Source organism: Glycine max, chromosome 17, assembly GCF_000004515.6.
Source record: "Glycine max cultivar Williams 82 chromosome 17, Glycine_max_v4.0, whole genome shotgun sequence".
Lineage (NCBI taxonomy): Eukaryota > Viridiplantae > Streptophyta > Magnoliopsida > Fabales > Fabaceae > Glycine > Glycine max.
In genome coordinates, this window is record NC_038253.2 from 27,248,976 (window position 1) to 27,255,502 (window position 6,527).

Genomic DNA, 6,527 nt, shown 5'->3' on the forward strand with positions numbered 1-6,527 from the left:
TTCAAAAACTTGTGCTATTCATCCTTTTCTTTCTCTTCTCCCTTTGCCAAAAAAAATTCAACAAGGACTAATCGCCTAAATTCTTTTTGTGTCTCTCTTCTCCCTATTCCAAAAGAACAAAGGACTAACTGCCTGAATTCTTTTGTGTCTCCCTTCTCCCTTTCAAGAGAATTCAAAAGGACACAGTCTGAGAATTCTTTTGATTCTTCCCTTTCCCTTAAACAAAAGATTTCAAAGGAATAACCGCCTGAGAATTCTTTTGTTTCCCCTTTACAAAGATTCAAAGGACTAACCGCCTAAGAATCCTTTATCTTAACACATTAGAGGGTACATCCTTTGTGGTACAAGTAGAGGGTACATCTACTTGGGTTGTTGTAACTGAGAACAAGAAATGGTACATCTCTTGTGGATCAGTTCAAGTGAAGGGTACATCCACTTGGTTGTTTAAAGGGAACAAGGGAGGGTACATCCCTTGTGGATCTTTGCTTGTAAAGGTTTTTTACAAGGTTGAAAGAAATCTCAAGGACTGCAGGTTGCTTAGGGACTGGATGTAGGCACGGGTTGTTGCCGAACCAGTATAAAATTCTTGTGTTTGTCTTCTTCTTCCCTACACTTTTTAATTTCCGCTGTGCACTTTACTTTTACGCTTTACTTTTGTTTAAGTTACATAACTTAGTAGTAAAGTCTTAATTGAATCTAGTAACATTAAGAAGGATAAGTTTTAATTAGTCAAGGTACATTAATAATTAATTCAACCCCCCATTTCTTAATTATTCCGAGGCCACTTGATCCAACAATTATGACAATGAGAAATTCATGCAAAATCAACTATAGAACATATCAATAAGGATAGTCAATATAAAATTTATGGTTGCATATGGTCACTATGGCTTAAGGCTTGTTTCCATGTTCAAATCAAATTAGTGTTTTGAAAGTTGTTCTTTATCAAGTCCATGCATAAACATCCGAATTCATTTGGTATTTGGTAAAGCCATTCATTGTTTTTCATTCTCAATGTTTCCAAAGATCACTTTTTTGTGTTCTGATCCAATTCAAAAACAAGTTTCAAAATCGTTGACTGTTGATTCTTTTCAAAACATGTTATGTCCAAGAAATTTTTTTCGTTTAAGTCCAAAAAGAGTTATATATATTCTACAACTATGTTGACAGAACAAAATTATTCACTAATGTGTACTACCAAAAAAAGGAAAACCTTTGTGTACACATATCAAAGTGCACACATAAACCAGTCAAAATCACGAACACATTCAAAAATAGATAACATGTAAAAACATGACACAAACACTAGAATATTTAAAACATAGTTTCACACTAAACATAAACTTATTTAAAACTATAACTCAACATACAAGTTGAAACATATACATTCAAAAGCAGAATTCTCCAATAAAGACTCAATAGTAAAGCTCAGAAATATAATTGAGAAACATAAGACATAAGATTCAGGCAACACAATTTAAGACAAAGTTTAGAAACATTGGGTTGCCTCCCAGGAACGCTTCTTTAACGTCTTTTTAGCTGAACGCCCATGTTATGGCTTAGGCTTCCTGCAATTGGAAAATAGTGGTGAGCCAATGACTTTTATGTTCTCCTTCAAAATTTTCACCAGTTTCTTTTCTTCTTCAGAAAGACTTGAATTAGCGATAATTGGTTTCTGTGAATCACTTGCAAGAAAAACATATTTCAAATGTGGAGGTAATGCTTTCAACTCCCTTTTTTATTCTTCATTCTTCTTTTCCTCTATCAATTCTTCAAAGAGAGATTGGTGGTAAGGAATTTCCTTGAAAGCATCTAGCTGTTGGAGACAATCTGAACTCTCATTTTCTTTAAATTCACTTATCTCCTAAAATGCTTCAGTCAATGTTTTCTCTAAAAAATCTTTTCTTTGAATCAACCTCTTGGAGTAAAAAATCACTTCATCCAAGACATTCACTCTAAAATACTCCCTTGGTTCCTTTGGGTTAACTTGTGTGTTTGTTGAAAAATATCCACTTCCATGCTCAGACAATTGTTTTGCAAGTTGTCCAACCCGAACTTCAAGATTTTTAACGAAAGCATCAATGTTCTTCTGCTTTGTGATGGGCATTTGCATAAAATGAGTTAGAGTATCTTCCATTTTTTACATTTTATCAGACTGAGCTTGTTGTTGTTGTTGTGGACCCCTATTTGAAGGACTTGCATAAGAGTTATTAGAAGGACATGCCAAAGAAGGGTTAGTGGGAACAAAATATGTATTATTATTTTGTTGCCTCCAGCCATAAGGCTGATTTGAACCTGAGCCACCTCTGTAGCCTTAATAATTTCCTTGAAAGTTATGTTGAGGTCTGGCTTGATTCTGCAAATAATGGGCCTTCTCCTTCTATTGGCAATCACCAAGTGCTGAACAATGGCCATTTTGATGGTCACCACCACAAAAATCACATCTCAGAACTTGTTGAACTTGATGGGCTTGGTGCATTTTGTTATCCACCTTGTTGAAATTGTTAAGGAAGTTGGACTTTCTGTTTTGTTAAGGTTTCTATTTGTTGAGTCAAGGGTTTATTTTGAGCTAGAATTGCATTTTGAATATCCAGCTCCATTATACCTTTCCTTTGAATTAAAGCCCCATCATGGTGATTCTGATAATCATTGGCTACAATGGACTCGATGATTACAACTACTTCCTTAGGGCTCTTGGACATCATAGTACCTCCAGCTAAGGCATTAAGAATCATATTTGTCTGAGGTCTCAAACCACTATCGAAAATATGTAGTTGTGCAACATCATCAAAACCATGGTTTGGGCATCTCCTCAGTAAAGATTTGAATCTCTCCCATGTCTCACAGAAAGATTCGTCATACCCTTGGGAAAATATAGCAATGACTGATTTTATACTAATGAATTTGGACGAAGGAGAGAATCTTGCAACGAACTTTTCCTCCACTTTTTCCCAAGTGTTGAGACTTTTGTTTGGATGTGATTGGAGTCATGTCTTTGCTTTACCTGTCAAGGAGAATGAAAAGCTCTGAGGTAGATAGATTCAACATCTTCGTCAGAAGCTCCCATGGTACTGCATAGCTCCATGAAGCTAGACAAATGGATGTGAAGCAATCAAACTGAGCAACGCTGGCTTCAACTTCACAACCTTGTTGGTGAAAGGAGGAATGATTATGCTGTTGAAATGCTTTGGTCCTTGTTGATAAGCATAGTCACCAAGAGTCTTCCTTGGTGGTCTATTGCCTTCTCCTTCTCTATTAGCCATAATATCAATTACAAGTGGCTTTTCTGATGAAGGAGAATCAATGGAAGAAGATTCACTCGGTGGCTTAGTAATTGCTTGTTTCTTTTTCTTCCTATTCTTCCTTTCAATCTTGGCAATTTACAGATCAAATAGCAATTTATCTGCGAGAACTTTACCTTACATAAGGAAAAAGAACAAACTACAATAAACCATAAGCACCGAGGTAAGCGAAAATAAAATATAAAAATAGAGAATTTATATAAAAATAAGAAAACAACAAAAGTACGGAAAATGGCCTATAAAACTAAAAACTTAAATTCGAAAGAACTGAGTGAGCCACTCAAGTCCTTGGCAATGGTGCCAGAAGCTTGTTAGACTTTTGGTAAGCGTACTAATGTCATTGTAGGTTACAAATTTTATAAAAGAGATCATCTCCACATAGACTTGGGTTACTAAGTTTCTCCAAACAAAAGTAAATAGTTCAATAAATATGTACAACAGATTTAATCAAAATTTCATGAGTAAAGAGTGAATTTATTCAGTTCAAATTCTAAGAGTACTTTTTAGTCAAAATTAAAATCCAATTTAATGAAACTAGTGATCAAATAGTAACAAGCATCACAAACAGAATGAAATCACTAGTAATGAGTAGAGAAGATTCATATATATAAAATATCAAACTAAATATATCAGGGTACGAAGATTACATCCAATCCTATGATGAAACTAGCAGATAATGGTATGGAGCACAAGATCAACAGAAGAAATGATGAAGGATGCGATCCACAATCACTTCAATGTCGATCTCTATAGCTCCAACTTCTCTTTTTCTCTCTTCTCTCTTTTCTTTCACGCTGTTCTTCGTTCTTTGGTTTCTCTCCTTTTTTCTAATCCCAAAAATAACTAAAATATGACACTTATAAGTAAGAAGAGGCTTGCAACACTAAAAGACTGCAACATTGCCATAGGATTTGAGACAGTTGATACCATTCTAACAGTCGAGTGTTAGGGGGCACTAAAGAAGCCCCCTGAAGCATCAGTATCATGCGATGGATCTCTGGATAGACCTCATTGGCTAACACATGTTCATTCTTAGCGCATCTAAGGCAACTAATTCCAAGATCTAGTTCTCACAGTATTACACAAATGGATTGTCAAATCTATTCATGGTCGTAAAAAGAGCATAAGGGCACTCACCTTAAAGGATATATTCCTTTGAAATATATGTATCATAGAAGGAAAGCTAATACTGGACTCCTATTCATCAGGCACTGTAGGTTCATTGGGCTTAGAGTACCTTGGACCAACCATGCAATATAGTTGTCAGCTCACTAATTACCAGACTAGCCATAAACTTCAACTTCATGGAAGCCATCCATGATGGGCTTTTACCTAAGCCCATTGACAGAACCATGCCGATCTCCATGGAACTCCGTCGTCGCTAGGGTAAGGGTATGTCCTCATATAGCATGACGAGCCAACCCAATAGCAGCACCCCCATCCAGATCATCCTTAACACTTTGGGTCGCCACTGCCAGACTTTGATATGCAACCTCTTCTTTAGCGGCCAGATAGCTTGGAGGCTTGTGTCGATACTTGCTTGGACGACTAGGATGCTCACCTTCAGGAGCATTGATAATTGCCTTAGGAATGTTATTTTAATGACCATTTGGTGGGCAATTATGTTAAATATTTCAATACATTTAAGCTTGTTTGGCCTTGTTTATAATTAATTTTGAATAAATTAATTTGATTTAAAATAGTAGATTGTAACTAATCATTATAAATTTTTCCAAATTATATTAATTAGTCACAATCTACTATTAACGTCTGGATATATTTGTTGCACTTTTTACACTTTCGGGGACTAAATTTTGTATTTTCATCTTTCAGGGATGCATTTGTCAGCAGAGTGGGAAGACGAAAAGTAAAAAAAGTATTATATGAAAAATATGCCGCTATGCTGGTAATTAGAGATGACCACATTGTCAAACCCTAATTTCGTCCGGGGACTATCATTCATGGATATTTCGATTCTTGTTAGCTGAATTGAGCTATTCGACACCAATTACCGTGCAAGACGAAAGATCATTTGATGTTTTGGTCAAGGATGCGAAAAATACCCAAGGGGAGGGGAAAAAAGGTCATTTCAGGCATTTTTCTAGGCCCTGGCTTGCCCAGGCTAGCCTCTGGCTCACCTGGGCCCCCAAATGGCTTAGGGATGAAGTAACCAACTCGCATGGGCGAGCCAAGTTACTTCAAGGCGCAGCAACAGATCGCTTGGGTGAGCTCCAAGTCCACCAAGTGCCCTCATTTCCTATAAATAGGCGTGAGGGAGGCTGAGGAAGGGGTTGGACCTTTAGTGTTTAGAGAAATTGGAGAGAAATTAGAGAGAAGAAGAAAAAAAGAAAAACGAGACCGAGGCGCTACCAAATTGCGATCGTAATCGACTTCTACATCGTTCTTCGTTCGGTGTTCTTCGTTCGTCATCTGGTTAGTATTTGTTTTAAGGATTTGGATACGATCTAAGCACCCTTAGGGGTCTTCTTTGTTGTTTTGTGCATCTTCATCTCCTTCTTCTATCATCAGTAATCTCTTTTCTTCTGGTAAAGTAAATTTCAACCGATCATTTGTGCCATAAATAATCTTTTCAAAGAGATTGGAAATTAATGAACAAAACCAAGATAAAATTAACATATAACTCAATTTTTCTCCATTAAAGTCACTCGAGATCGTTCAAGGTCCAACGCCTTAACGAGCTCTTTTTGCTTGTTATTTAAAATGAATCTTTTAATAGCCTAAAATCAACTTTACACACAATTTTCTCGACTTAAACAACTACGTAGGTTTGAATTCCTAATCGCACCTGAGGATACGTAGGAGCAAGGGCAACACCCTTGTTGACCCCAAAAAGAAGTAAAAATACAAAAAAGGAAAATAAATAATTTTGAAGTCACATCGCGCACACTCGATTAAAGACTATCATCCCTTGTGACAGGCGTGTGAGGTGCTAATACCTTCCCTCTGCGTAAACAACTCCCAAACCCTTGTTTTCAAAATTTGCAGACCTCTCTTTGGTTTTTCTAACATTTTCTTGAATAAACATTGGTGGCGACTCCTGTGCATTTTCCCTTTTTGGAAGACACACATTTCCATCTCGCCTCGCCCTCCCACCGAAGGGTAGGTTGTGACAATTGGCGACTCTACTGGGGACTTTTCTTTAGAGAGTTAAGTCATTTAGTTTGGGTGCAATGTTTATCGTGACCTTTTCTTTGTTTAGTTTTC

At 36.7% G+C, this 6,527-nt stretch overlaps 1 non-coding gene across 1 annotated transcript; it reads left to right on the plus strand.

The window, feature by feature from the left end:
* Positions 1–2,790: 2,790 nt before the first annotated feature.
* Positions 2,791–2,892, plus strand: LOC113000054 (small nucleolar RNA R71). Its single transcript, XR_003265325.1, has one exon. It is a non-coding gene; the product is annotated as a small nucleolar RNA R71 (small nucleolar RNA).
* Positions 2,893–6,527: the final 3,635 nt, after the last annotated feature.